Here is a 22,020-nt window from a genome sequence, read left to right on the forward strand (position 1 = left end):
CAGCAGGGGACTGCATGCTTAGGGGCAACCAACATGGGTTCATCAGTGGCAGGTCCTGTCAGACCAAACCTGGTGGCCTTTTACGATCAGATCACCAGATCATTAGATGCAGGGGTAGCAGTGGATATAAACTTCCTGGACTTCCGGAAGGCTTTTGACACTGTCTCTCACCCTGTTCTCATTAAGAAACTGGGGGGCTGTGGTGTAGACACCCACACACTCAAATGGGTTGCCAACTGGCTGGAGGGCCGCACCCAGAGGGTGGTAGTGGATGGGTCCTTCTCAACCTGGAAGGACGTGGGCAGTGGGGTTCCGCAGGGCTCGGTCCTCGGGCCCGCACTGTTCAACATCTTCATCAGCGATTTGGATGAGGGGGTAAAAAGCACCCTGTTCAAATTTGCTGATGACACTAAGATGTGGGGGGACGTGGGCACACTGAAAGGCTGCAACAGGCTACAATCAGACCTAGACAGGTTACAAGGGTGGGCAGACGAGAATAGGATGGGTTTCAACACAGACAAGTGCAAGGTGATGCACCTCGGGAGGAACAACCAGCACCATACCTACAGGTTGGGGAACTCCCCTCTTGTCAGCACGGAGGCGGAAAGGGATCTGGGGGTCATCATTGACTCCAAGATGAACACGGGCCGGCAGTGTGGAGAGGCAGTCAGGAAGGCCAACCGCACCTTGGCATGCATCCACAGATGCATCTCGAGCAGGTCCAAAGAGGTGATCCTCTCTCTCGATGCGGCATTGGTCAGGCCGCAGCTGGAGTATTGCGTCCAGTTCTGGGCACCACACTTCAAGAGGGATGTGGTCAGCATGAAGAGGGTCCAGAGGAGGGCCACTCATATGATCAGGGGACAACAGGGCAGGCCCTATGAGGACAGGCTGCGGGACCTGAACCTGTTCAGCCTCCAAAAGAGAAGGCTGAGGGGGGATCTTGTGGCCTGTTATAAACTAGTCAGGGGGGATCAGCAGGCATTGGGAGAGTCACTGTTCCCCTGAGCACCGCCAGGAGTGACCAGGAATAACGGTCACAAGCTGGCAGAGGGTAGGTTTAGGTTAGATATCAGGAGGCTCTACTTCACAGTCAGGGTGGCTAGGGTCTGGAACCGGCTTCCAAGAGAAGTAGTGGTGGATCCTACCTGGGGGTGTTTAAGAGGAGGTTAGATGAACATCTTGCTGGGGTCATTTGACCCCAGTATTCTTTCCTGCCATGGCAGGGGGTTGGACTAGATGATCTGCTCAGGTCTCTTCCGACCCTAGAAACTATGAAACTATGTTGAACAACGTGGGTCCAAGGACCGAGCCCTGCAGAACCCCACTGCACACGTCCTTCCAGGTTGAGAAGGACCCATCCACTACCACCCTCTGGGTGCGGCCCTCCAGCCAGTTGGCGACCCAATTGACTGTGTGGGCGTCAACATCACAGTACCCCAGTTTCTTAATGAGAACAGGGTGAGAGACAGTGTCGAATGCCTTCCAGAAGTCCAGGAAGACTATGTCCACTGCTACCCCTCCATCTAATGATCTGGTAACCTGATCATAGAAGGCCACCAGGTTGGTCTGACAGGACCTGCCACTGATGAACCCATGTTGGTTGCCCCTAAGCATCCAGTCCCCAGCTGGCCCCTCATGGATGTATGCCAGCATAATTTTCTCAAACAGCTTGCCCAGGATCGAGGTAAGACTGACTGGCCTATAGTTTCCTGGGTCCTCCTTCCTCCCCTTTTTGAAGATTGGAACCATGTTGGCCCTCTTCCAGTCCTCTGAGACCACACCAGAGCACCACAAGTGCTCATAGAGCCGTGCCAGGGGTCCTGCAATGACCTCGGCCAATTCCTTAAGGACTCTAGGGTGGAGATCGGGAGTTTACACGGGGTGGGGGGGGGGGACCTTGTACCAAAATAGCTATGAATTTTCAAGTTGAAATGAATATAATTAAGGAGAATATACTTTTCTGTATCTTGCACGTTTATTACTTAAATTAAAACTTTCAAAATACAAAAATACCTGGCATAGAATTCAGTCTGCCAACCTGCAACCTGAGAATAGGCCAAACTAAACATGGCAGTATCTCAGCCAGGGAATGAGCTTGCTGTGTTGTGCTTCCCACATATTAACTTGTCTACACTGCTCCTTAAAGTCAACCTCAGAGCATCTCAAGCCCATAAAGTGACCATGTACATTGAAAATCCCCAGCAACTGTCCAGGCTGATCTTAGAAAGTAAACCAGTCTCTTAGCTCAACCCAGCCTGCAGCATGTTCAAACCTCTCCCAGGCACTGCAACCCAACAATCACATGAAGTCCTGCAGCAGCAATCCCACAACAACCTGTTCTGGCTTCCAGCCTATCTTTACCTCATTTCCTGTCTCTGTTGCCCTGGCAAGGAGAATCTAGGAAACTGTGAGGCTGTTTGCTTTTTACTCTTCCACTCATGTCCCAGACTGAGTTTCACTGGGCAGCATCCACAGATCCTTGGACATGTTCAAAGGATGCTGGGTTCTGGCCAGTGTTCTCTGCTCCATGTTCCCCCTGGAAACCAGCATTATGAACCTGTGACCATCACTCCCATCCCTGTTTTCTCTTTTGTTGTCCCAAAGATTCACTTGTTGTGTTAGTGGTTTCCCTAACTGAGGGAGGCTTACAGGTTTCTTGGTGAGCTTAGGCCAACTGCTCCCTACATAGCAAATAGGCACAGGCCTCTCTTAACTGCAATTCGAGCCAAGCTCAGGAGAGACAAGTAATCCCAAAGAGAAAGGCTCTACTCAAGAAAAGGAAAACTTTGGAATAGACTGCAGAATAAAATATAGATAGGGAGCAACAGCTTATGAGCTAGGGACAGAAGTTACACATACACCAATTTAAGTGATCAAAAATTGATTTAAACCTGTAACAAAACAGAAGTTCAGTGCACAAAATGGCTGAAACTGGTTTAAGATACACCTGGTTGAATGTAGTATCACACTTAACTGATTTGGGTCAAACCAGTTTATGAAAGTTCTGTCCCACACCCATTCCTGGTTCAAGTTAGATCACAGTCCCCCAGTATCCCAGCATGCTTTTGAGCTCTGGGTTGGGCTGTGCTGTCTGCTCCAGAGAGCAGGGCTAGCTCTACCCCTCTGCTCCCTAGATGGAGCAGTAAGAGCTGGCTGACAAGGCACAAGGGCAAGCCCAGCTGGGGCTGCAGCCCTGTCTGAAGGACTGCTCCCCCAGGCCAACCCTGGCTGGTGTTGGGAGGCAGGGTTAAACACCTGTTCCACCACTCATACTTTCTGCTGGCTGTAATTGTAGACTACAAATCCAAGAGGCACCTGACAGCAGGAAGAGGATGTGATGAGCAACCCTGCGGAGTCCTGCTGCTGTAATTTTGGACTGCGAGTCCCAGAGACTGCAGGTGAAGCAGGAAGAGGAAATGAACACACAGCCAGAGAGCTTTTGAGACACTGCAGCCATGTGGCTGCATTTCCTGAATCAAAGGTCTGTTTACTTCTGTTTCAGTTTAATCTCAGCAGTTTAGACTAATCTTCAGAGACTGAATCAATTCAGCCTTGGGCTTATTGACTGTCTGTACCTAGCTATGGTGACTAAGGCCTTGGGTTGCTCCTAAATAGCAGTGTTTTTCCTCCCAGCCTATATTTTTGGGTTCTTTCATAGATTTCCCTTAAGGTCAGCAAGTAAGTGATATAGTGGCTTGAAATATACCCTAAACTAGAGAAACCTGAGCAAAAAGCCTTATTTATTTTCCTTTTTCTTGAATTTACTTTCTGATGGAAAGCGGTTGAACTTGACAGCTAAATCCTAATCCAGAAAAATGCATCAATATATTGTTTCAGTTTTAAGTATCTGAGTAGTCCAAGTAGAGCTACAGTTTAGAACCTTTCCCAGTATTAACTATCCTCCTTTCTTCTCGAGCAGTTCTTTGCTTTACATTACCTTACTTCTGGCCGCAAAAATATGCTTCTCACTTAAGGAGAGAGATTCTTGTCTACTTGGGAGACATAGATCTCTTTCATTTTGGCATATGTACCTCAAAAACATGTGGAGAATCACCTTCAGGAAGCCAGTGGGAAATGACAAGTGCATTTCCACCACTCAGCCATCGCACTCAAGCCTGCAAAGTAGGCACCTTTGTCATCTTGAGATCCAAGCCTGCTGGGAAGGACCAGGACTTTTGTCTAGTAGTTAGGGCATTGTCCAGGAAGTGAGACTTGGGCTATAAACCCTGTTCAAACAGAAGGGATTTGAACAAACATGTCCCAGTTCCCAAGGGTGTCTTTCCACTAGGCTATCTGCTAAGTGCAGCTATAACTTTCCTTCATTTTTACATTAAAGCTGGACCACTGGGGGAAAAAATGAATGAAGAGCCATAGGGCCAGAAGGAAATCAATAAAGAGAAAGCTTGACTAGCCTAGCGTGGCAGACACTCTGGCCAGATCCAGACACGCAGGCGTGTGTGGTTAATGGCACTACCGACCTCTTTGCGGTACCACAAACCACACATGATGCATGTTAAACCATGTCTGACACTGCTAATTTGCAGAGCTGATACAAAACTGACTACCGGGATTTCCCAGTAGCAAAAAAAAAAAAACCCTGGAAAAAAAAAAAGCAGTGCAAAGCACAGCAAAGTGACATGGGCAGGGACAAGGAGACGAGGAAGTAGGCAGCCCAGAGTGGAGCCACTGGTTGGGGTGCAGTGTGCCTTGAGATAGAGGAGCAAGCAGCCCAGGGAGCTGCCTGCTCCCATGTCTCAAGGCACACTGTGCCCCAGCCCACTGGGAGCAGCTGGCTGAGGCACAGGGTCCCTCGAGATGGGGGCTCCATGTGCCTCAGCATGCAGCTCTCACGCTGAGGCACACAGAGACAGGGGAGCAACCAGCCCAGGGCTGCCTGCTCCCCCATCTTGAGGCACTCTGTGTCCCAGCCAGGGTGGGGAGCAGCTGGCTAGGGTGCAGGGTGCCTCAGCATGCAGGGTGCCTATGCTGTGTAAGCATCGCAGATGAACTGTCTCCATATGCCACTCCCAACCTGGCTGGTACACAGGGTGCTTCAGTATGGGGGCTGCCTGTCAGCAAGCCCCCCACTGACGCACCCTGTGCCCAGCCAGCACCCCCCTGGAGCAGCAGGGGTGCAAACCACATAAGTAGTGGTGTACACTGCAAAGTAACACTGAAAGTAGGTGCTGCAAATGTCATAGATTTCATAGACTTTAGGGCTGGAAGGGACCTCAGAAGATCATCAAGTCCAGCCCCCTGCCCCAGGGGCAGGAAGTCAGCTGGGGTCATAGGATCCCGGCAAGAAAAAAATCCAGGTTTCTCTTGAAGGCGTTTAAAGTAGGTGCTTGAACCACCTACAATGGTAGGCTATTCCAGACTTTGGGGGCTCGGACAGTAAAGAAGTTCTTCCTTATGCCCAGCTTGAAATGGTCTTGCAGGAGTTTATAACCGTTCAACCTCGTCATCCCTTGGGGCACTCTGGTAAACAAATGTTCCCCCAGATCCTGATGAACACACCTGATAAACTTATAGGTGGCCATCAGATCACCCCTGAGCCTGCACTTTTCCAGGCTGAAGAGTCCCATAGCTCTCAGCCTCTTGTCGTAAGGTCTGTTTTCCTGACCTCTGATCATGCGCACGGCTCTTCCCTGGACTCTCTCAAGCTTCTCCACATCCTTCTTGAATTGTGGAGCCCCAAACTGGATGCAGTACTCCAGCTGCGGCCTCACCAACGCCAAATACAATGGGAGAATGATGTCCTGAGATTTGCTTGAGAAGCATCTATGGATGCAAGCCAGGGTTTTGCTTGCTTTACCAGCAGCAGCATCACATTGCAGGCTTATGTTCATCTTGTACATGTTCAATCCTGACCACCAAGACCCTCTTGTCCATAGTGCTAGCCAGGCCACTGCCGAGCCTATAGACATGCTGCAAGATTTTCCTCCCAAGGTGAAGAACCTTGCATTTTTCTGTGTTAAACACCATCAGATTCTCATACGCCCATCTCCCAAGCCTGTCAAGGTCAACCTGGATTGCCCCCTTGTCCTCAGGTATGGATGCTTTACCCCAAAGTTTGGTGTCATCGGCAAACTTGGCCAGTCCGCTTCTGATTCCAATGTCCACATCATTAATGAAGAGGTTGAACAAAGTAGGTCCAAGGAGAGAACCTTGAGGGACCCCACTGGTCACAGGGCATGCCCCTGCTCGTGAGAGCACAGCCAGAGGTACAGAAAAAGCCCTGGCTTAGGCTCAGCATGCTGTTAATGCATTTTGCATTGGATAAAATGCATAAACAGAATTGGAAAGCATGTCTGGCGGTCCTGAACTCACAGCTCCCTGGGTATCCCTGGAGTATCTTTAAACTGTAGACCAGTTGACCAATGAGCTTATGTGGCACTAGTTCTCTGGGGTGCTTTGAATCTCAATTACATAATGCATATTGAGAATAACATGCTTCAGTCATCCTGGAATTCTTATGCAGAAAAGAATAGTGTTTTCTCATTTAATTAGGGAATTGTAGGCAGATGCTGAAGCAGAGGGAGTGCAGCTGACATAATGTAGGTTCAGAAATGCCTTATTTGAAAGAAGCCTACCATATCACTCATAAGGTCCACAATGTATAAAGAGCTAGTACAAGGTCTTTCACATTTGGGAAACACTTCCTGTCTCCTGGGGTTTTGGACTACAGCATCCTAGCACAGTGTAATCCACTACCAGATGAACCTTTTGGCCCTATTCCTTGATCCATGAACAGTACTGTAAAGCATCTGATTGATAAGTGTTGGCATATTCCTATCTGTCCTGCACAAAAAATATACAATTAAAGTTAAGTATTACCCATAACTAACAGATACCAGAAACAGAAATCCTAGAGGTCTGATATAATCTAATGATTTGACTAGTACTATTTTAGGCCTATGAATTTCCGACTGTGGGGCCAGACAAATGTCTACACACTTGCCAGCACTCATGAAGATCAGTCTAAAGTAAGTATTGGTGCATATATGTGCCCAAAATGTAGTTATCTCCCTCTTTGAAGGAGCGGCTATGTGCCACTTTTTCATCAGGCTACATCCCTGTTAAAAAATATATTTATAATCACATGTGAATGACTTGTAAGTTGTCAAGGGTATGGGTGGTAGGGGCTTGGTCCTAGAGGGTCAGCATCCAGGGGATCAAGAACAGACAAGTTCAGGAGACAAGGCTTCCAACTAGAGTGAGGTGGATCAGAAGCAGGCAGGTCAAGAGGCCAAGATGGCCCTGGGCAGAACCACAAGCTAGGGGCATCAGGAATGCAAAGCAGAGATCCAGACCAGAGTCACTAGCCAGGAGGTCCAGAACAGGCAGCTATATAAGACATAGTGATCACCAAACTAAACCTTAAGCCACACAGGGGGCAAGAAGTCAATCTAGAGCAAAGGTGTCTAGATTAAGGAGTCAACAGACAGAAACAAGGAACAAAGATGAAGCCAGGAAGCCAACACACAAAACCCAGGGAAGAGGAAACTAGAAGATAACAAGCAGGACCTATGACACTTAAAAATAAACAGGTAAGAACCAGGGCCAGGGAGTCAGGAACCCAAGGCTAAACAGAAAGGTATCTGTGTGTATCTAGTGTGCTGAACAGCCTGCTGGGCACTGAAAGAGCTGCTGCTTATAAACAGACAGCCATGTTCACAAAGGTAACTGGGGCCAACTGGAAGTAGGTAGGCTGCTGACAGTCAGGCCTGCTGAGGAACTGGAGATGGGGGCAGAGCAGCTGGGGAAAATGTAGGCCTGCCTGTTGCCCGGGCTCCTGATGTAGCTTCCCCAAACCACCGCAGTGACCTGGGCCCAATACTACAAAATGCTGATGCTTGCTATACACCTTTACATTCCACAGACTCTAAGAGAAATGGATGTAGCAATGCATCCCCCAGGAGGTGCTGGGTATTTTGTAGACCCAAACCCCTGGAATGCTCAAAGGAAAAATGCCTGTGCCATGCACTATTGTATCAGGAATGGATTTGTAAATCCATTGGCAAAACACAGCTTTCTATGCATATACTCAAGGAGGGGGGAAAAAACAATAAACAAAGAGTCACTGACTGCTAATTAATTAACTATATGTAATGCATGCAACACAGCCAATCCTGTACAGCTTATTCAGACAGAAGGACCATTGCTTTTGGTAGAGAAATTTTCCTATGCAGAGTGCAGTATCAAGGACAAACACCTTGCTATCTAAATGTTGATGCCTTGATCAAATGAATCATGAGACACTCAACCCCACTGAGGCAAGGCACTTCTCAAGTAATGGTACTTAAAAAAAAATCTGAATACATGTAATACTAAATTAAAGCTCATTCTAGGTGAATCTTAAATGAGATGCGATTACACTGCCGTCGTATGAAATGTTTCCAAGCAACAGCAAGAAAATGCTTAAAGTAAACAATTATGTATAGCAATAAAGGGAAAACCTAATACGAAGATAAAGCCTGATCCTGTAAGGTGCTTAGTGCCTCTGGGAAGATGCAGAATACTTTGCATTTCCATTACTTTCAATGACAGGACACAACATTCAGAACCTCCAAGAGCAGGGCCGCCAGCTTGGTGTTTGGTCTGTATTACTTTAACAAATGCCTTCTTTTTAATGGATCTTCTAATTCCTCTTAAATGCTTCAGTAGATAATTGCTTCCCATTTCAGTCAACTAATGCAATAATGATAGAATCCCCAGAGAGTTCATCTTTACGTACACTAAAATTTTCAGGGTAGAAATACCTACTTAAAAATGCAGTATACTTGTCAATTTGAATGCTACAATATGATGAATCTGAACTCAACAATAAGATAACACATGCATGGACATTACAAATAAGGCACAAACGTGCAGAGAAAAGCAGGACATATTTAAGATAGTCAAGTTGGTCTCTTCACTTCAGAAATCACTAGGCCAAATCTGGAGTTTCTGTCTGGTCTGTAGGCATATGTTGTGGGGAGTAGTTGTATAATGCCTCCCTGTCCCTCACCTTCCTTGACTTGCATAAATGGTGAAGCAAATATTTAGATACTGTGCCAAACAATGCAAAATAACTCAGACTGCTCCGACTCCTGCTGTAGACATCTAGCAGTCTAGAAGGGGTTGGAATATGATTCAAACCCCAGACACCAACCAGTAGCAGGAACATGCTAAGGAATGTAGTACCGGGTGCACAGTCTGTGTTCCCAAAAGGCATTCTTCCAGTGCTGCATATGAGGTAGTATAGATTCACTTCACCTGATGCTGTAGAATTTGAACGAGTCACATAATCTAACCCATAATTGTAAAAAAATCATTTAATACCGTAAAATAGTACATTCCATTCTAATCTTTTAATTATTCAATATACAATTTATGTATTTAAAATAATAAGTAATATAGTGTGTGTCTGTGCATGTGTAAAACTGTAGCAGCAGGTTTTCAGAGACTAAGTGCAAGAGCTAACTAAAATTAGGAGTATTTTTAGGCATGACAAGGACTCCAATGTTTATATGGCTTAATGTGCACCATTACATTTTCTTTTCCAACCTTTTATTCTGAAATATTCTAACACTTTCCTGATTTGCAGCAGGTCATTGAAACCACCTAGTAGGGTACCTCCACAGGTAGAGGTATGACTCATGCGTTCCCAGGAATACTGATTCAGATTTGAGGAAGAGCTGCTGAAGTCACCATTTACAGCTTGATAAAGTTCAGTGTAACTTGCCAGAGGCTCACAGACAGGTATACTCAATATTCCCTTTACAATGAGCTTGCTTTTTAAAGTATCTCAGTTCTGCAGGGCACATAGAACTGAACCTCTGGACAGGACACAGACAAAATAAGTCTTCATCTTTTCTTTTCAACAATAAACCCTATACCATATTGTATATATGTGTGTGTGTACACACACACACACACACACACACACACACACACACAACTACACCTAATTATTATTCAAAACTACAAGTGAACAATACAATAACCGAGAACAAAGGATATTGATTGGGCAACCTTATAACTCTATAAATATACAAACAATTACTTCAACTTATTCACATAAACTATAGGGCACAGTCTACAAATATAACAAGTAATCCTTAGACTACCTGGGTGCCCCCCAGGGCAGGTGCCCCACTCCCAAGGTACCACTACAGGAAAGAAGGTGGGGGGAAAGAAGAGGAAGACCCCAAAGGCTCCAGAGCCCCACCTATCACCCAGTAGCAGTCCCCTTCACAACTTTGGGGGTTCCTCCTCTGTGGGGACCCTCTCTCCAGGGTAACTTACTACTCCACTGTCCCAGAGGGTTGCCTCCCATTCTCCAGGTCAAGCTCTGTTCCCTGCCAGGCTTTCCTGCCCCCCAACTCTGCTGCCACTGGCCCAGCTTAGGGCCACATGCACCACTGTGTATAGCAGGCACTTTGCCTTGTTCTAGGGGTTGGAAACCCAGGCAGCCTTGTGCAGCACTGGGGCTCAGTCTGCTCCCGGACCCTTTGCGCAGCATTGTCTGCGCTGAGCTGCTGCCCTGTGCCAGCAGCTGTAGACTCAAGCCACCTCAAGTGGCTCCCAGGGTCTCTCACCCTCCATGCAGTGCCTTCTTGCACCAAGCTCCCAGCCTTGTGCAGAGGTTGGGGACCCCCTAAGTGGCTCCAAAGATCCTGCTCCGTGTACCAGCCTGTGTACCGTGTCTTTGGCCGCATGCCAAAGGTTGCAGACCCAAGCAACCTCATGCAACTCCCAGGGTCCGGATGCCGTGCTATGCACTAAGAACCTAACTGCTGGAGCCATCTGCAGCTCCCCACAGATAGAAGTCCTCTTGCTGCCTCCTGATTGGTGGATGGGCTCCACCAATCAAAACAGCAGAATCTCAAGCCTGGAACTCAGCCCAAGCTCCAAAAGGTAAGCCTGCTACACTATTATTAAACCACCCTGTCCAGCCTCCTCTTGGAGTTTCTACAATCTATTCCACTGCCTCACTGTTCCACTGTTCTAACCGTAAGGACATTTCCCCAAGTTTTGTTTTATATCTACTTCACTGCGATGTATAGCCATTCCATTGCTTTCTATACTTTCTAACTGTAAACTTTTAATAGAATCTGACAGAATTCAAAAACAGCTCTTTATTCATGTGCTGTACCAACACCTCTCTCAAAGTACACTCGCTTGCTCTCGTTTCCCAGAATCTCATTTTTAATTTTAAAAGTTTCTAAATGCTATGGTTGTGAACAAAAAACTTTAAAATGTACCCAAATATTCAGGCTTCTCTATAGCAGCCCTTCAAATATTTGAAAACTGCTATCACGTCATCTTAATCTCCTTTTCTCCAAGTTAAACATACCTAATTGCCTCAGTCGTTTCTCGTATGGCTTGCATTCCAAACCTTTTGTCACTCATCTGGATTCTCTCCAGTGTCTCCACACCTTAAAATGTGGAGCCCAGAACAGCACACAATACTCTAAATCAGTGGTTCTCAAACTTTTTTTTTTGCAGACCACTTGAAAATTTCTGAGGGCTCAGCGTACCACTTAATAAACTTTTTTTGTTCTATGAATCAAAACCTACAACTCATATTTTAATATCAATAGTCTTACCTTTCTAATGCGATGGATATGCCTGCTTTTTGACCAAAGGTCTGGGAAGTCGAGTATAATGTTCTTCAGCTTTAGCTTTATGTCACCTTTCTGCAGTATACTTGAATGGAGCTTGTGGACTGGGTGTGGTCCATGGACCACAGTTTCATAGATTTCATAGATTTTAGGGTCAGAAGGGACCTATTAGATCATTGAGTGTGACCCCCTGCCCTGGGCAGGAAAGAGTGCTGGGGTCAGAAGACCCCAGCCAGGTGCTTGTCCAATTCACTGATTCCCTGCACTGATATCCTGCAATACACAGGTTGACCGATCGGCTTGTGTTTCATGTTTACCAATGGCAATATTTGTTAATATTCTTTTGTCCCCAGACACATCTTACACTGTGTGCAATGCTTACCCCATCCTGCATACGCTGTCATTTACTTTACTTCCAAAGCCTTCTGGTTTCAGGTGCTTTGAGCAACCATCTCTTAGGCATGGCTGTTGAGAACCTCTGCACTAGATGAAGCCTAACTATCACTAGCAGGGTCAGACTATCACAGGGGTGGGCAATTATTTCAGGTGGAGGGCTGCTTACCAATTTTTGACAAACTATCGAGGGCCATATGGGTAGCCCCACCCCCTGACAGGGGCACCGCCTCCTGTTCGTCACCTTGAAACTGGAAGTCCTGCCCCCTAACACCTGACCTTTGCCACCAGAAATCCCTCCCCTTGCCCTTGGAAGTACTCCTTTCAGGAAGGGATTTTGCTATCTTGGAACCAGAAAAACACTAAATTATATTCTTTAAAGTGAACATCTACAACATTCATTAATTTGATTTTTAAAAATATTTTTGTCCTGATTTACATGCGTTTGTGTAGTGCACCTAGAGGTGATTCCACAATAGCTTAAAATTAAGTCTTACTCTTGTGTATTATGAGGGGGTGGGGATAGGTTTGTGGGGGGTTGTGGGTATGTGGGGTGAGGGAGCATGTGGGTGGGTGTGAAGGTATTTGGGAGGTGTGTTGGTATGGGGTTTGTGGCGGGGTGTGTGTGGGGGGACAGTAGCTGGAGTGCGTGAGGGGGTGTGGGTGTCTGCATGTATGGCAGTGCGAGGGGGGGTGAGTGCATGTGTATGGTGGGGTGTATGCATGGGACTCACCCTAAAAACACACAGACACTCTGCCTCTGCCTGCGCGCGTGCACACACATGGACCAGCATGGCCCCATGCTCATGGTCTGGCAATACAGCCAGGATCCACATGGTGCTGAAGCAATGGGGAGGGAGGAAGCAGGGAAATGGCTGGGGGTGGGCAGGGCTGGGCTTTTGTTGGTTCCCCCTGGGTCCTACCTCCCCTGGCTCCTGTCATCTTTGACAGGCAGCCAGGAGCAAATAAATATTAATTTACTAAAATTTTTAGGGGCCCCACAGACTGGATCGAATGGCCTGGTGGGCCGGATGTGGCCCACGAGCTGTATTTTGCCCGTCCCTGCACTATCACCTCCCATTTCTTACACCTACTAATCCTGCTGATGCAGTTTAAAATTACATTTTATCTTTTTGGAACTGCATCACATCACTGATTCATGCTGAGTCTGTGATCCATCAAACCCAGAGGTCCTGCTCAGCAGTACTGCTACCCAGCCAGTTCTCCCTCATTCTTTATGTGTGAATTTGGTTGTTCTTCACTAGCTGAGAAACCTTACATTCACTGTATTGAAATTCTTTATTCTGTTGTCTCTAGCCCAGGTTTCTATTTTCTCTTGAATTCTAGTCCTATCCTCCAAAGGATCCTGCTACACATTCAAATTAAAGTTTGATAGAAACCAGCTGTAGAGTTGTTAGACATTTTCAAGCACTAGTTTTATAGCTGGTTGGCTCTTTTTATAGCTGAATAGTCATTTTTATTGTGTGATAATTACTTTGCATCTATGGCTGGTCTAAATTTACTGCACAATTGACCATTAATTGCGTAATATATGTAACATTGCAGGGGCCAAAGTGTTTGCAAGGTAGTCCAGGAAGCACCAAATTCACACACACTGCAAGATTCACCTCACTGATCTCAGTGCCATGACTGAGGCACCACAGCAGGATTTCCTTTCTTCACAAAATTCTTTTACTGTAATGAATGCAAGGGAATCTGTTCCCTCTCCATCCCAACACAATGGAAAGACCCAAGTATTTTGGAAAACAGAGACTGGAAAATCTTTTAGCCAAAGCATGAAAGACCACCAAACCTACTAGTTCATCACTAGTATAACTCCCTGACTTCAGTGATATTGTAGCAAAGAGAATTTTGTGTGACAGAACCAAACTCTGTACTTTAATTGTCTGATTTGAATGGTATGTATAATAGTAATTATATCAATCCAGTTTAGCTAAGCAATTAGAAGGTAAACTTTTAACCCAAGGGGTAGCAGCTTCTGTTTTAATGTTCTGCTAGTTCTAGGAAAATATAACTAATTTCTTTATCTATTCCTCCAGGGAAGAGTTCATTTTCCCCTCCCTTTTCTAGCCCTGCAGATGTCTCTCTGGATATGTAACCCGTAAGATTGAACCACTGCATCTTGGGGTTGGGGCGTGTGCTGATCTCCAGAGAAAGGGTGAGATACAGACATTTGGTTCAATTTCTTATGTCTCTGTGCCCAAACAGAGAGCAGTGCAGAGCACCTGAATTTGAAGGGCCCCAAGACAGGAGGAATAGTGTGGTAATTATTAAATCTGCTAAATAGTTGTTTCTGAGGCTATTCAATAACTTTCTATAAAGGCAAGTACTCTTGCAGATTCCACATATTTACCACCTCAGGACAGAGCTAATCAGAAATCAGGAGGGTAAAGGTTATGATCCAGATGCTGGGCAGAGGCAGGACAATGAGCTGTGTCTTCTTGGAAGACTGCATCTCGATACCAGCACACTTTTGGACCTTGACTGCAGAGTTTGAACTTGCTAGAAGCTGAGGAGATAATTAACTCAGGGACTGCAACTGATATGGCTACAAGGATCTTTGAACTATGGAGTTTTGGAATATTTCCTACAAAGATGCTGAAGTGTTTAGAAGAGACAAAGAGGTTGTCATTTTCCTCAGGTGACTGAGAATCCAGGGCCATGGATGGATATTAGGCTTTTTTTCCTGGCAAAAATGTTTCTCCTGCCACAAAAAAAGCGTAGTCATTCTAGGGGTTTCTTGCAGAAGAGAACTGGTTCCTCCACATGAGAGTTGATCACTTTCTACCAGAAAGGTCTCCTTCTTCCTTCACTAAGTTGAACAGCTGTGTACTTTTCATGGGTATTGAGAACACCCAGTATCCCACAGTCCTCTGCTCTCCCTCCCTCCTTGCAAGGGAAAGGGCAGGAGAGAGAGAGTACTGGGTCCCTGATAGCTTGTCTTGGAAAATTACCCTGGTCCGCAGCCACCAGCTGATTGGCTGGGTGGGAGGCTCTCTCCCCTCGAGTGGGAACTCTCCCAAGACTGTCTGCGGCAGCATCCGCATTTCAGCATCTGCCAGCTGCCTATGGACAGCCTGCCCCCTTCCCAGGCAGGGAAGAAGGCAGTTTGTCAATCAGTAGGCTCCCGTAAGGGCAAAGGTAGCCTAGTGAGCAGACTTTTAGCGTGATATGGCTTGAACACATGTTCACTCCAGCTTCTAGGGTAGTTTTCTAGTGCTAAGAATTTCACAGAAATGCTAGAAATGAATGCCTATTCATGGCCAAGATGTTACACATGCATTATCAGGTCTCACTAGAGAGATGGAAAAATCTTGTATAAGAATATGAAAAGCTCCAAATGTGTGGGGACGGTACGAAAAGTTTGTTCACTAGGAAATTACTTGGTATTTCCTCCTTGTAGCCGACTGGCAAATATTATTAACACCTACACCAGAGGTCGGCAACATTTTGGGGCAGAGTGCCAAAAACACCTGTAACCTGGTAAGATGTTGGCATGCCAGAGGCAGATGGTGGGGGAGCCGCAAGGGGCCCAATCCTTGTTGGGGCAGTGCAGCCCTGGACCCTTCTCTGCTGTCCACCCTACAGTGCATGTGCCAAGTAAAATGCCTTTGTGTACCACACTCTGGCACCTGGGCGGGGGGTTGCCTACCCCTGACCTACACTCACGGTTGTGTGTGCCAGAGCACCAAGGTTTAACTCTATGTAATATTTGTCCTGAAAAGTTCTCAAGCAGCAGACTTTTGGCCTGTTCTTCCTAAAAAAGGAGCAGAAAAGAGAGCAATTGAACAGAATTACAGATAATATAATTCAGCTCCCCATTTGTCCATTAGAGCTGCACAGTAGGGATTGGGCTTCATGGTATTTCAGGGAAGGCCATATGCTTTCGACATAGGGTGGCTATCCTAGAGGACAGTCTAGTTGTTCTCTGCTCTCTATTGATATGAATCCAAGAAGAGAAAAATAGAGGACATAAAGGCATTGAGTTTTGTACTGATAAAGTAGCAGAAAACCAGAAAGTCCTCTATGATAGCCACCCTATTTCCACAATGTCCTACTTGGCCCCATTAGGAATTAATGGTCCTGCAGTTCTTGGGAGGTTTCTTCCTACTGCACAGGTGTAGGGAATACAGTCAGTAACTCTATGGCTCCTGCCCAAGCTATATAATTAGAGGAAGCAGGTTTGCCACAAAAACATAGAGAAGTATCTATTTAATGTGGAAGCCTTCCTAATTATGCTCATCAGAGGATCTCCTTAACTACAAATCTCCACTCCACAAGTTTGCTGCTCCTCTTCTTTGCTACACTTCATAAAACTGAAGGGACAAGTGCTAGATGAAGTTCCCTCTTCTCTCTGCCTGCGTATTTGTGTAGTGTGATGTATGTAGGGCTTTCTTCCTCCAGGGGGAGGGGATTATCTCTGTCTCTGTATGTATTTTTAATTGGGCCAGATGTTCTGTCAGCAAAATATTAGGCCTTTCAGAGGCTACAGGTGAGATGATATTGCTGAATTAGTAGAAACTCTTCTAATTATATATCCACACTAAACTTTTATGAGAAAAACCACGCAAACATGCTTTGCTTTTATTGAGCATATTCTCAAGACAGGTAATTTAGTGGGGTCAGTTCAGCTGGTCCTGAATTAAATATAAGTATCACCTAATTAAAGTCAAAATCATCATATGAACCCAGAATCCCATATTCGTCTTTAAGCAAAACAAACCTAAAGTTAATTACTAGGTCCCAGAGGTAATTAAAAAAAATCTCTTTCACTCGCAAGACCTGTTACAACAAAAGCAGCATTTATTGCTGTTTGATGAAGATGAACTATTTAAGTATGTCTTTGTACAGTAAAAACTGTGTTAACCAGCATTTTACTAACCAGAATACTTTATTAATTGGAATTTCCAATATCCCCCAATACAAATTCACTTTAGCAACTGTAACCTTTGCTAGGCCTATCCAGTATGCGCATCAAGTATTTTTGTTGTTTACATTAGTTAGTGACACTGCTGATAGAGGAGCTGCTGGGAGCCCTTCTAGTTGATATCTGCATAGTTGGAGGAATTAAAAATAAACTGTGGGGGCTGAGTATGCATGTGCACCGCCCCCCTCCCTCCCTCTCCCCCAATGGAAAAGTCTGTGAAGGAAGGGGTGTGGGGAGAGGAAAGGGATCTGCATGGGGCAAGGCAAGCTGCTGCTGCAGGCCGGGGCCAGTATAACTCTTAGATAACCGGAATTTGTAGATAACCAGCACCCGTCTTGCCCTACTCATGCCGGATAACAAAGCTTTTGCCTTATTTAGATTCACAGAATTACAAGGGTGGAAGTGACCTCAGGAGATCATCTAGTCCAACCCCCTCTCAAGGTAAACCATCCCTGTTTAAACACCCCATCCAAGTGTTTGTATAACTTGCTCTTAAAATTTTCCTATGATGGAGATTCCAGCATTTCTGTAGATAATCTGTTCAAGTATTTAGCCACTCTTATACTAAGAATATTCCTTCTAATATCCAAGCTAAGTTTCCCTTGCTGCACTTCAAAACTATTACTTCTTGTTCTGTCCCCTGACATCACCCAGAATAATCTTATTTTCTTCCTCTTTGCAACCACTCTTCAGGTATTTGAAGGCTATTATCAGCTTCCCCCTCTATCTTCTCTATTCCAAACTAAATAAACCCAGTTCTTTGAGCCTTTCTTCATTAATCATGTTTTCTATACTTCTAATCAATTTTTGTCACTCTCCACTGGACTCTTTCCAATTTGCCTATATTTTTCTTGATGTGTGTGTCTAAAACTGGACACAGTATTCCAGGTGGACCTCCACCACCTGGAATACTTTAAGACAAAAATCTTTCAGACAAAATCTAAAAATAAACAGGCTTAGTGCCCAATTTGGAAGGCATTAGAAACAGACAGCTGTACTCAGGAATTTTGTGCAATGCATTGGTAGCTGTTGGGTACTTGAAGTTTCATAGGTTACCCAAAAGGTGAGTGTGACCAGCTGTTTTCTGATCTATAAAGTGTTTGATAAGCAGAAAGATGAGTAGGTGCTTTTTGAGATAAGAAATTTCACAATTACAAATATGATAAAACATTTTGTGTCTAAGGGCCTGGATTGCCATCTCAAGTCCTTTGGCTCTGCCCACCTTCAAACATAGGGTATGTACAGTTTTTCAGGGAGGTTAGATGAAGGCTAGTTCAAACTAAAAATGGCGACCCCATCTAAGGTACATCAGGATGGGAGCCTAGCAGGGGAACTGGGAGGATCAGAGGGGCAAGTGAGGTAGATGGGGAGCTTCAGGGGATAAGAGGGGTAGTGGGGTCATGGGAGAAACTGCAGGGTAAGCAGTGACCACAGAGGAGTTAAGTGGCATCCAGGAGAGTTTGGCAGGATTGGGGAGGCAAAGGGAGCTTGGTGGGATTGGGTGGGCTAGCAGGACCCACAGGGGTTTTAATATGGTCCAGGAGGGTTTGGCAAGATCAGGGCAGCAAGCACGGTCCACGAGGGCCTTGGAGGGGATTCCTCTCATCTGGGACCTGGAGCTACCGTTAGTCCCCTGACACCCCCACACACCCGCTGCCACAGGAAACCAATCTCCCCTCCTTCCAATTCCCCCTGGGGTTGCACAGGAAACTGCACAGAAGTTTATAACTAATCAGTCCCACCAGCCCCAATCTAATTTAGACTACCTCCGAGGTACACTTAACTTAGATTGGCTCATCCAGTTTTAGACAGATCTAACCTTCCTGAACTTCTGTATAGTTCATACTTAGATTGGCCTAACTAGGGATCCAAGTGTAGGTAGGGTCTGCAGCTGGGCAAACTATGGTTGGCCATTTTTAATGTGATCCCACCCCTAATTTCCCAGAATATCTGTATGTACATCTGTAGATCTGTATGTACAGATCTGTAGATCTGTATGTAGTTAGAGTCTCAAGTATCTCTGTTGCCTAAAAAAAGGTGTCACACTACAGCCTGGCAGCTTGGTCTCAGCATGGTTTTTAGCTTTTCCTACTAATTAAAGCATGTTTTGCTTCATACTATTCTTCCCTCTCTGGCTAGTGTTGCATGAAAAGATTTAAGTTGGAATCACCCATAAAAACATTGCAGTTGCCAAAAGTATTCCCTAAATAATTGTTTTTCCTGCTTATTCCGCATGTATATGAATGTGTTTTATTAGCTTATTTACAATCCTAACCATAGGAGTTTTTATAGAGAAACACTGCACCTTTCTTGTAAGTAGCAGTAACAGGAGTTTAATTTGTTAACGCTCGTGTTTGCATTGCATACAAATTACTGTACTTGTTGGACAGTCTCATGCCCAAACAGATTTCTAATTCTAGTTATCGCCTCTCCTACTTATAATTAGATGCTTACACTAGCATACAAGTATAGGATTAACATTCACTTCCATTATCCAGGCAGAATCTCTATTAACACGTGGGGTGCCATACATGTGACAGCTTAGCACATGGTTGTCTCTGCTTACTCTGTGCACTTCTATTAAACAAGGAAGCCAAATTAAGGATCTCTATATACAAGCTTTTTCAGTCATAAAGTTATTTAGCTTTTTCACTTGGATCTAAGAGTGTTTTCCTAGAAGCAGCAAAGCTGACCAGGCCCGAATGACTCTGTGGCTCCTATTCTTAGACAATATTTACCCTTTAGGCTGAAATTTCTCATCTTTATTTAAACTCCAAAATGATGTGGAGGGAGCTGGCCACGATTCTGTTTGACATCTTGAGCAACCTGAGCATGGATCTTCCCAACAAATCATTCATGGGTAGACAGGATAATTAAATTAGTCTGAAGTCAGGCAGAAGACCTGTCAGGGTAGCACCTTAGAAACTAACCTTTTCAGACAGGCATAGACTTTTGTAGGTGAGAGCATACTTCATTAGATACCATTCACAAAGTACGCTGTTGCCTACAAAAGCATATGCCTCTCTGAACCAATTAGTCTCTAAGGTGCCACCCTGCCCTGCCTTCTGCTTAACAAATCATTCATGAATGCCACTGTGACATAAATGTTGCATGAAAAGAGCACCCTTTCCCATTTCATCTTGTTTAGTTTTGTGTTATTTCCTGAGGGTAGGGGGGAGGTTATCATTTTAGGCCATGGGGGTCTACCACAAAAAATAATCATAACGGAGAGTTCAAGTCTATTTAAAACAAACACATACAACACCAAATACATCTTTACATGGACTAATATGTTTGCGAGTTTACATAAAACACTCCATCTATTGTATTTCACAGATCAACAATAACTTGTCAAAGCTCCGTTTCAAGTTAAGCTTTGAGATCCAAACTTCATGTGGCTTAATAAATAGGACACATTAGTAAAAGTACCACTAAGTAGTAGTGGTGGTAGTCATAATAATGATAACAATACCCATCTGCTGGACAGTGCTTTTCATCAGTAGAGTGATGTACAGATGGGGAAACTGAGTAACAGAGTGACTCAGTCAGTTAGCAAGCCAGCAATACAGCCAGGGTTTTCTGAGAGTCAGTCCAGTGTTCCCTCCATCATACTGCTTTTCTAACAAGGTTGAGAGAGTTTACCTCAACGTTCAACAAACATTGGAAAACACTGGGTGTAGTATTAAAATTTGTACAGGCATCCCATGTAAGATGCAGATCTAGAGTCTTCCCTCCCCAGTAAACCTAGCATGTCTAAAACTAGTCACATATGAGAACTATGGGAGAGAATAATTATCAAGCATTATGATCATCTGTAAATAAATGAAACCACAGAGCCTTGAGCAACAGGCAAAACCTTCTATGCAGGGTGTGGATTAAGTAAACAGGTTGCTTTCTCAAATAGCAAGCTGCCAGCAACCTCAATACTGACAGAGGCGCCAGAGCTACTCAATAAATCTCCTAGAGATGAATCAACAGGTGGCTCAGTTCTGTTGCTTTTACTGGAGTCGTGCATACTCCAGGAGAACCAAATGTAACCTGCGCTTTGCACAGCCCCCTAAAAATGCGCCATAAGAAGACAATATGATATTTTAAGCACAGTATAACATTTCTAGACTGCATGCATTAATAGATTAATACATTTTAATGGCCACTTTGATCATAAAAACTGACCTGCTTATGACATGTTGAAAGAACCCTACTCAGTAGATTATACAGCAACCCCTTCATTTCTCCTGGAACTGCAGTATATCAGTAGGGATTATCTGATAGTCTCTAGGGCTAAGAACAGAAGTTACACAAAAACTGTCTTAAGTGATCAGAAACTGGTTTAAACCTGTAACAGAACGTAAGTTTCATGCACATAAACCAGTTTCAAAGGTTAGGTACAGACAGCCAAAAAGCCTGAGACTAAATTGATTCAGTCTTTGCAGGTTAGCCTAAACTGCAGAGATTAAATTGAAACAGAAGTGAACAGACATTTACCTTTTATTCAAGAAATGCAGCCACATGCCTACAATGACTCAGGCCAGAAGCCAGGGGGCATTAGAGCATGGCTCTCTGGGTGTGTGTGTTCACTTCCTCTTCCTGCTGCCCCTGAGGTCTCTGGGATTTGCAGTCCAGACTTTCTGCATCAGGACTCTGCTTATCACTTTCTCTTCCTGCTTCCAGGTGCCTCTGGGATTTATAGTTCACAGTTGCAGCCATCAGTAAGTTTGAGCAAAGGAAGGGGTGTTTAACCCCCACCCCACCCCCCCAGACCCAGACCCCGGTCAGGGTTTGTCTGGGGGGGAGCAGCATCCCTGTCACCCCTGCCACTGTAGACTGGGCTACCTCCTTGTCAACCAGCCCTCACTGCTCCATTTTGCAACTGGTTAATGTGCACTGAACTTCTGTTCTGTTAGAAGTTTAAACCAGTTTCTGACCACTTAAAACAGTGTATGTGTAACTTCTGTCTCTAGCCAAAATGGCTGAAAATGGTTTAACATAAACCTGGTTGAATATGTTATCAGACTTAACTGACTTGGGTCAAACCACTTTGTAGCTGGAGCAGGGGTGGGGGCACAT

At 45.0% G+C, this 22,020-nt stretch overlaps 1 long non-coding RNA gene across 3 annotated transcripts in view; it reads right to left on the reverse strand.

Moving 5' to 3' along the window:
- Positions 1-21,524, reverse strand: part of LOC149870429 (uncharacterized) — a 98,397-nt gene extending 76,873 nt beyond the window's left edge. Inside the window, exons 1-2 of one of the 3 annotated variants that reach the window (XR_016440751.1) lie at positions 21,439-21,524; positions 21,127-21,234 (exon numbers count right to left, since the gene is read on the reverse strand). This is a non-coding gene — a long non-coding RNA (uncharacterized LOC149870429). The remainder of the gene's footprint in view (positions 1-21,126; positions 21,235-21,438) is intronic. The other 2 variants (XR_016440753.1, XR_016440752.1) reach the window with 2 other exon arrangements.
- Between the last annotated feature and the right edge of the window lie 496 nt (positions 21,525-22,020).

The sequence above is a fragment of the Crocodylus siamensis genome, chromosome 2 (assembly GCF_052110815.1).
Source record: "Crocodylus siamensis isolate JL-2025a chromosome 2, ASM5211081v1, whole genome shotgun sequence".
NCBI classification, from domain to species: domain Eukaryota; kingdom Metazoa; phylum Chordata; order Crocodylia; family Crocodylidae; genus Crocodylus; species Crocodylus siamensis.